Raw genomic sequence first — 10,433 nt, 5'->3', positions numbered from 1 at the left:
GGCCTCTAATCAATGCTTTGGCTGTTTCCCAGTGGTTTTGGTAAATTATGTTTTCATTGTCATTTGTTTCAAGAAACTTTTTAATTTCATTTTTATTTCTTCTGGTGTCCACTCACGTTCAAGCAAGACATTTTTCAGCTTTCAAATGTATCATTTTCTCCCCTTCTTTATCCCTTGCTATTGCTTTCTAATTTTGTAGCATTGGGTCTGAGAAGATGCTTTCTGATATTTTTATGTTTTGGGGTTGTTGTTTTTTTTAAATTTATTTATGGTTGTTTTGTGACCAAAAAGGTGATTTATTCTGGAAAATGTTCAATACAAATTAGAGAAGAAGGTACATTGTGCTTTTGGGGGGGGTGCATTAAATTGTATATATCTATGAGATAAAATTGGTTTATTATGTGTTGTAATTCTTCAGCATCTTTGTTGAGTTTCTTTCTGGTACTTCTATCTTTTCTTGAGAGTGGTATATTAAAGTTTCCTAGGCAGGCTGGATTTAGAAGAGGTCATGTAGCTCTAAAGACATTACTGTCAATGTCAGATGGATCTTGACAGAAAGCAGAGTACCAGAAAAAACATGGATCACAGTAAATTTTGGCTAACCTTGAGAAAAATGGGAATCTCAGGCACTTGATTGTGCTTATATGACACCGATACTTGGACCAAGAATCAGTCCTCAGAACAGAGTGAGGAAACAATGCATGGTTCAAAGTCAGAAAAGGAGTGCTTCAGGGATGCATGCTGTCCCCTTACCTTTTCAATCTGTGTGCAGAACAGATCGTTCAGGAAGCAGGGCTTTATGAGGTGGAGTGTGGAATCAGGAGTGGAGAAAGACTCATTAACAACTGACAATATGCAGGTGACACAGTCTTGCTTACTGAAACTGAGGAGGACCTGAAATATTTGCTGAAAAAGGTTAAGGACTGTAGTCTTCAATATAGATTGAAGCTGAACATCAAGAAGACAAAGATTCTCACTACTGGGCCAACTGACAGCATCATATTAGATAGAGAAGAAATTGAAGTTGTTAACAATTACAGCCTACTTGGATCCACAATCAACACTCTTAACACCAGCAGTCAGTAAATAAAAGAAGAATTGCATTGGGAAATCTGCTGTCATGGACCTCTCTCCAACGATGTCATTCTAGATACAAAGATATGCCTCATTCAGGCCACATTCTTCTCAATTACTTGTTATTCTTCAGAGAGTTGGACAATGGCTAAGGATGACAGAAGAAGAATAGATGCCTTTGAGTTGTGGTGTTGGACAAGAGTATTGAACATACCGTGGACTGCTAAGAAAACAAATAGGTCTGTCTTGTAGAGGATGAAACCAAGTCTGTCTTTGGAGGCTAGAATTTTGAAACTCTGCTTCATTTACTTTGGGCACGAGACTAAGAATATTGGTCCCTAGACAAGACACCATGCTCAGAAGGGTGGATGGACAGCACAGGAAAGGGAGACCCAGGATGACATACATTGATAGAATTACTGGGACCATGGGGGTTGGTGTGTCAGAGTAAGGGAGACTGGCTCAGGACAGGGAGGGTTCAGAGCTGCTGTACATAGGGTCACTATACATCACAGGTGACTCAATGACTCATACCACAATAACATACTGTGACAGGTTTGGAAGCAAAAGTGGCATCCACTTCCTAAATAATATGCTTCCAGAAACTCTATGAACTTTGATATATGTTGATATTTGTAGAGAGGCTTCAGGCCTTTTGTTCATAGGGTCATTATGAGCTGTGCTCTACTCAAAAATAATCATAATCATCAACAACGACAATAACATTATGATTGCAATGTTGTTTATTTTTTTTTCAGTTCTCTTTATATTTTCAGCTCTTTCATTTGATGCATAGATATTTATTATGATTATGTCATCTTGATCTATTGACCCTTTAAGCATTATATAGTGACCTTCCTTGTCCTTTGTGATTGTTATTCTGTTGAAATTTACTTTATTAGAGATTAATATAGCTACTTCTGCTCTTTTTCTAGTTTCCATTTGTTTGTTATATTTTTTTTCAACCCTTCTATTTTTAGTTTTTCTTTATCTTCATTTTCAGATATGTCTCTTGTAGATATCATATTGATGGGTTTGGGTTTTTATCCAATCTGCTACTCATTATCTTCAATGGTACATTTACACCATTCACATTTAGTGTTATTATTCAAAGGCAAGGTTTTATTGCTATCTTTTTGTTGAGTTCTTTTTAGTGTTGTTGCTGGTTACTTTGGCTCATCCTGCTTTCTGTATAATCTCTGTAAGAAGGTCTTAGTATTTCCTGAAATGCTGGTACTGTTTTTACAGTCTCCCTTAGGTTCTGCTTTTCTGAGAGTATTTTCATCTCTCCTTCATATTTGATGGACAGTTTTTCTGGGTAAAATATTCTTGGCTGACAGTTGTATTCTTTGAATGTTTGATATATGTCATTCTCCTCTCTTCTTACTTGCATGATTTCTGCTGAGAAATTAGCACTTAGTCTTATTTACTGCCCCTTATAGGTTACTCTTTATGTCTTCCAAGCTCTGCTTTCAGAATTCTCTCCCTATCTTCAGTTCTGGCAAATTTGACTATGATATGCCTTGATGTTTTTCTTTCGAGATCTATTTTATATGGTGTTTGTTCAGCTTCTTTAATATATATTCTATCATTTTTCATTATGCCTGGAAAGTTTTCTTGTAGTAATTCTTTCAAAATTTTCAAAGTTTCTTTACTTGCTTCTTCCTGTTCTGGGAACAAATTATACACATTATTACTCTTGAAATATTCTTCTATGATGTCTCACATTATTCTTGATGTTTCTTCTTTTCCCTTTCTTTTTGATTCTGCTTTCTGTTCTTGCAGATCAGTGGTGACAATTCTGTCTTCTATTTCACTAGTTCTGTGTTCCATCTCTTCAGCCCTGTTCATATGTCTCTCCAACATGTTGACAACATCTGAAACATTGGTTTTCTTATTCTGGATTATAGTTTCTTGTTTTACCAGAGCCTCTAATTCCTGGCTTTATCTTCATTGTCTTGGATTTTTTTAAGTTCCTCTTGATTTTTACTTGCAAAGTCCTGTAATTCTTCAAGTTTATTTTTCACACATTAAAAATATTCAATCATTGTTCTTTTCAATTCCATGTCAGAAAGTTCCATCAGACTTTCTGACTTCAGAAAATCTATCAGTACTGTGTCACTTTTGGGGGTTAACATCTTGTTTTGGGTTTGTGTAGGATGTGAGTTAGTCTGCTTCTTCCATGTTACTGCTGTGGTTGAGTTTTACATCCCTGAGATATTAGCCAGCTCTTTGTCTGATAACCTTGGCTAAGGAAACCACTGTTCTAGAGGAGGGCAGGGAAGCTACCCTTCTTTAGTTTCTCTTTGATCCTTTGACTTAAGAGAAGACTTGCTTAAGCTGGGGAGAGATATGGATTGTGAATTAACAGCCTTCTTTGTCAGGAATCTGCTTCAGGTAGGCAGGTCTAAAGTGTCCTTAGCTCAGGGGAGCTCAAGTTCTGGGAGGGTGAGAAAATAGCTTTATCTGTGATATTTGTACTCTTGTTGTAGTTCAGAGGGGTGACAGCAGGTTGTCCTCCAGTCCACAGTATGTTCAACACTTTGCTCCAGCACATTTCAAAGTAATCAATCCTTCTTTCATCATCTTTAGTTATTGTTCAGCTCTCTGATGTGTAGCAAGTAATTGCAAAGATAATGTCCTGGTTCAAGTGCACCTTTGTCTTGAAAGTGATATTGTTGCTCTCAGTACTCTAGTGAGGTCCCTGACAGCAGAATTTCCAAATGCAATTCATCTTTTGATTTCCTGACGGCTGGTGCCAAGAGTGTTGATTGTGGAACCAAGAAAACTGAAGTTATCAACAATCTCAATCCCTTCTCCATCCATCATAAAGTAATGGAATGTGTGCATGTATCTGGAGGTGTGTGTATATTAGCTATACATTATGCAACTATTTTTGAAATGATATATAAGAAAACCCTCAATCAGGTGAATTGACATAATGACTGTAGCAATGGGTTTAACTATGTCAGAGATTATGAGGATGGCACAGGATGTGAGAAGATTCATATCTGTTGCTTATAGGGTCACTAAGAGTTGTATTCAACTTGATGCACCTAACAACAACAACAACTACAACAACGTATTAGCATTTAAACCTTGAGTTGCAATACAGAGAAATGCTATGGGCAAAATCTTGAATGATCCCATAAGGATGGAAAGAAGGAAGAGTAAACAAAGTCATAGTGCCAAAAATTTTAGCTGCCACTGAAAAATTTTAGGAAGTACCATGTGAACAAGATCTGATGAAACGAAGGATGAAGTTCAAGTTGCACTGAAGGTATTGGCAAAAATGGGTTTGGGTTTTTATCCAATCTGCTACTCTTTATCTTCAATGGTACATTTATACCATTCACATTTAGTGTTATTATTCAAAGGCAAGGTTTTATTGCTATCTTTTTGTTGAATTCTTTTTAGTGTTGTTGCTGGTTACTTTGGTTCATTCTGCTTTCTGTAGAATCTCTGTAAGAAGGTCCTAGTATTTCCTGAAATGCTGGTATTGTTTTTACAATCTCCCTTAGGTTCTGCTTTTCTGAGATTATTGCTGGAAAAACAGAAATTGCTGGAATACCTACCAATTGACATGTTTCAATGAACAAATGCAATCCTGGTCATAATCACCAATCTGTGTCATGAAATTTGGAGGACAGTTACCTAGCCAACTGACTGTAAGAGATCCATAATTGTTCCCATTTCTAAGAAAGATGATTCAAGAGAATGTGGAAATTACCAAACAATATTATTATCATTACACACTAGTAAAATATTGCTCAATAGCATCTAATAAAGGCCAGAACGGTGCTTTGACAGAGAACTTCCAGAAGTTCAAGCAGGGTTGAAAAGAGGCTGTGTTGGCAATAGGTATATAATTTCTGATCTCAAATGAATCTAGGCTGAAAGCAGAAAATACCAAAGGGATGTGTATGATTATCTGAAGGGTTTTGACTGTGTGGATCATAACAATTTATGGTTAACATTGAAGATAATGAGAATCCAAGAACACTTAATTATACTCATACAAAATCTATACCTAGATCCAAAAGCAATTGTCTGAATAGAACAAGGAAACATAACATGGATTAAAGTTAGAAGACATGTGCATCAGGGTTGTATCCTTTCTTCATATCTACTTAATCTCTATGCTGAGCAAATAATTTGAGAAGTTGGGTTCTATGAATAAGAATGTGACATAAGCATTAGCGGGAGAATCAACAACCTTCATTATGCATATGACAAAACCTTGCATCCTGAAAATGAGGAGGACATGAACTACTTGTTGCAGAAGATCAAAAATTGCAGTCTTTAATATAAATTGTATTTAAACATCAAGAAGACAAAACTCCACTTCACTTGAACCAATGGTCAGCATCTTCATAGGTGTAAAAAAATTTTGAAATTTCCCACTATTTCATCTTAAGTGTTTTCACAATCAACTCTGTTGGTACCAGCAGTCATGAAATTGTGAGGCATATTGAATCTGACAAGTCTGTTGTCAGGGACCTTTCCAAATTACTGAGAAGCAATAAAGACAATATGAAAACTAAAGTGCATCTAATTCAGGCTATGGTCTTTCAAATCACTTGAATAAGGATGACAGAAGAACTGATGACCCTGAGCCAAGAATGTTTGAGACAAGTATTGAATATTCTATGACTGTGGAAAAAAACAAACAAACAAATAACAACACACCTCAAACCAACCCCACAAACAAGATATGTATCAGAAAAATTAAAGTAGGTGCTCCTCAGAGACATGGATGGAAAAAACTTCATTTTACATACTCTAAATTTTGAGAGGATGATATCTTGAAAGGGACATCCTACTTCGAATGGTAGAGTCAGTGAAATGGTCAGTGAAAAGAGAGGAAGATCCTCAAAGAGATCTATTGGAATAATGACTACAGCAATGGGCTGAAGTGTGTCAGAAACGATAAGGAAGGCAAAGGATAGTACAAGATTCAGATCTGTTTTTCATACTTCACTATGAGTCTTAATCAACAGCACCTAACAACAACAAACATATAATATAGCAAAAAGCTCTGTTTTTGCAGTGGACTAAATATTGAGATGTTATCTGAAATGCATCTTCTACTTCCTCCTTCTTTACCATTGGCTCCTGCTCGCATGGTACTTTCTGAAATTTTTCAGAATCAATCAATTCTTTCTGGAACAGTGACTCTGTGTATTCCTTCCATCTTCTTTTAATGCTTTCTGGGGCATTCAATATATTGTCCACAGCATCTTTCAGTGTTTCAACAAAGGGCTTAAATTTGTTTTTCAGTTCTTTCAACTTGAGAAATGTATAGTGAGTTTTTCCTTTTTTATCCTCCAATAATCCCAACTATCTGCACATTCCATTACAATACTTTGCTTTGTCCTCTTGAGCTGTCCTTTGAAATCATATGTTCAACTCTTTCACTTTGACAAGTTTTCCTTTACTTCTGGCTCCAGTGCAATCTTTAGACATCTTTAGACCTCTCTTCTGACATACATTTTGATTTTATCTTTCTTCTCTGTTTTTGTAATGTCTTTTGCTTTCTTCATGGATTATGACATTGATATCATCCCACAATTCATCTATTCTTCACACTGAAGCCATTGGCAAAAAAAAAAGACCCCAGGAATAAATGGGATATGAATTGACTTGTTTCAATTAATAAAGGCAGCCTTGGATGTAGTCAGTGGTCTATGCCGGAAAATTTTGAGGCATGACTGTATGGCCAACTGATTGGAAGAGGTCCATATTTGTTCCCATTCCCAAGAAAGGTGATCGAACTGAAACTGGAAATAATAAAACAATATCCTTGATATTACATGCAAGCAAAATACTGCTGAAGATCATTAAAAAACTGTTGGAACAGTACATAGATAAGGAACTGCCAGAGATGTGGAAGAGGCCATGGCACCAGGGATATCATGGCTAATGTCAGATGGATCCTAGCTGAAAGTAAGGAATACCAGAAGAATATCTATTTGTGATTTATTGACTATGCAAAGGTGCTTGACCCTATGGATCATGACAAGTTGTAGTTTAAATTGAGATGAATGGAAATCCAAGAGCAAGTGTTCATGAGGAATCTATACCTGGACCAACAGACTGTTGTGTGATCAGAGCAGGGGAACACTGTATGTTTGGAACTGGGGAGGGATTTCACCAAGATTGTATTAGCTCTATATACATATTCAAACTCTATGCTGAGCAAATTAGCCGAGAAGCTGAACTCTATGAAAAGGAGTGTGGCATCAGGATTGTAGGAAGACTCTTCAATAACCTGCATTATGGAGATGACACAACCTTGCCTGCTGAAAAGTGAGGAAGTTTTGAAGCACTTGTTTCAGAAGAACAAAAAAATGCAGCCTTTGGTATACATTGCATCTCAATGTCAAGCAAACAAAGATTCTTACCACTGGACCTACAGGCAGCATCATGATGGATGGAAAGGTGATGAAACTGTCAACAGATTCATCTTGCTTCAATCAAAAATTAACATTCTTGGTACCAGTAGTCAGGAAAAAAGATGTATTGCACTGGGAAAATCTGCACTTAGGGATTTTCAAAATATTGGAGCAGCGATTTTGAAGACAAAGGAACATCTGATTCAGGCCATAGTCTTTCCTATTAGTAGCTATGCATCAGAGAGCTGAATAATGAATAAGGATGACAGAAAATTGATACCTTTGAGCTGTGATGTTGGAGAATAGCACTGAATATCCCATAAACAGCCAAGAGAACAGAGAGATATGTCTTGGAGAGGGGGTGGCTGTCATGCTCTTTGAAGACAGGAGTGATAAGGCTTCACCTCACATACTTTGGGAAAGTCCTTGGAGAAGAACATGATGCTAGGAAGTGTGGAGCACAGGTAAAGAAGAGGAAAACCCTCAGCTAGGTGGATTGACATGGTGACTCTTGCAAAAGGCTCTTTTGTGTCAGGAAGTGTGAGGATGGAGCAGGTTAGAACAAAATTTCAATCCTTTGTTCATAGGGTTGCTATGAGTTATGCTCCACTCAATGGCACTTAACAACAACTACTGCAAGGTCAGCAGTTTGAACCTGCAAGATGTTCAACAGAAGAAAAAATAATCTGGTGGCTTCTTTAAAGATTTAGACCTTGGAAACCTCATGGAACCATTCTAGTTTGTCCTGCAGGATACTTTTCAATCTCTGTGTACAACAGAGTAACCAACGTTAAACAGATCACACAACCCTGCTTGCTGAAAACTGAGGGTGACTGGAAATATTTGCTGCAAAAGGTCAAGGACTACAGTCTTCACTACGTATTTAGCTCAACATCCAGAAAATAAAGATACTCACTACTGGGTCAATTGGCAGCACTATGACAGATGGAGAAGATACTAAAAATGTTAGTAATTCCACTTTACTAATCTCCACAATGAAAATGTTGGCACCAGCAGTCAGGAAATAAAAAGATAAATTACATTAGGAAAATCTGCTGTCAGGGATCTTTCCAGAGCACTGAAGAGCAACAATGTCAGTATAGAGATTAAGCTCACCTGATCCAGGCTATTGTCTTCACAAGTTCTGGTTATAAATTAGTGAACTGGATGACTAATGATTACAGACAAATCGATGCTTTTGATTTATAGTGCTGGAGAAGAGTCGTGAAAATAACATGGACTGCCAAGAAAACAGTCTGTCCTGGAGAAGGTGAAATCAAGGTACTCCTTGAAGGCAGGGATTTTGAAGTTCCATCTTACATACTTTGAGTATGTTGCCAGGAGAGACTAGTTCTTGGAGAAGGACATCATGCTTGGAAAGATGGAGGGTAGTGCAAACGAGGAAGACGCTGGAGGAGATTGATTGATGCAGTAACTGGGGTTATGGTGGTACAGGTGTTGGAAACAGTGAGATTCACTTCAGGTAGGGCAGGCTTCATAGCTATTGTGCATAGGGTTGCTATAAGTCACAGTTAACTACACATAATGAAAACAAATTTTATAATATTGCAAAGAATAGGAATTCCAGAATGAATAATTGTGCTTATGTGGAACCTGTACTTAAGGCAAGAAATCATAATTCAAACAGAAAAAGGGATACTGTATGGATTGAAATAAAAAAATGCATGTATTTCCCTTTTCACTATAGTTATTCCATATGTATACTGAACACTGTGTTCTATAAAGAAAAATGTGGTGTCATAATTGGAGGAAGACTCAACAACCTACAATATGCAGACTAAATACACAACCTAAGATAGAGAAAATAAAGAAGATTTGAAGAACTTATTGAAGATGCTTAAAAACTACAGCCTTCGGTATGAAAGCAAACTTCCTTACAATTACACTACAGTTAGACTAATAAACAGAATCGTGATAAACAAAGGAAGTTTTTGTTAAGGATTTCATTTTACATGGTCCGCAATTAACACCCAAACAAGTAGTCACTAAAATAGAAAGTGAGATGTTTTATTAGCCAAATCTGTTATAAAGGAACATTTTAAATTGCTAAAGATGAGGATATCACTTTAAAAACTGATCTGTACCTGATAAAATTAATATTTTAAATTGCTTCATATGCATGTGAATGTTAGACATTTAATAAGGTAGACCAAAGAAGTGATACTTCTGAACATTGAATTTGGCATAGAATATGAAATATTCCGTGGAGTGCCAAAAGAATAAGCAAATCTGTCTTAGAATGTAACCTTAAGGGTTTATTCAAAGTTACTTTCCTAGTCATTGTTTGAATTTGTCATGTAGATAGGCAGGAATATGCAAATAGGGCATGTTAGCCCGTCCGAAAGGAGATTGGCTAGTCCCTCAATAAAAAGAGCAATTCCAGTAGTAGATTTAGACGTCCACCTTAAAGAAGAAGAGGAAGAAGAGGAGGAAGAGGAGGGGGAGGATGAGAGAGAGGAGGAGCAGCAGTAAGAGAATACACCATGTCCTTCAGGCCTAGAACTTCTTTCTTTAGCTACACCTATGACAGCAGCAGCTATAGCAGAACCAGAGGACCGAGATGAGATGGTATTACCTTGGGAATGCTACTCTTCACAGACAGAACCAGAGCTAAGCTACGTGACTTTGCCTAAGCTTATTAAACAACTAGGAGCAGCGATAAACCAATATTGGCAGGACAAAAAACTTTGTTAAAGCTATGAGGCTCAAGGCTGAGGTGCCTGTGAGCATCTTTCAGAAGCTGTTCTGACTATACACTATTACTAACCTGAATTATAACCTTATGACATCCCCAACATGGTTCTGTGTGGTCTGTGAGCTATCACATCAGATTTTGAACCCAGTAAAGTAGTAAGATTTTTACTGAGATGAGTAGAATGAGGTACGGGATCATGGAGAACATGTCTGGCCTCATAGGAATTGGTTTTGTGTCATTGATACTGT

The sequence above is a fragment of the Elephantulus edwardii genome, unplaced genomic scaffold (assembly GCF_000299155.1).
Source record: "Elephantulus edwardii isolate Elephantulus edwardi_28Jun2011 unplaced genomic scaffold, EleEdw1.0 scaffold00078, whole genome shotgun sequence".
In the NCBI taxonomy this organism is placed as follows: Eukaryota; Metazoa; Chordata; class Mammalia; order Macroscelidea; family Macroscelididae; genus Elephantulus; species Elephantulus edwardii.
The sequence above is the reverse complement of the archived record's forward strand: the minus strand, read 5'-3'. Positions refer to the sequence as shown.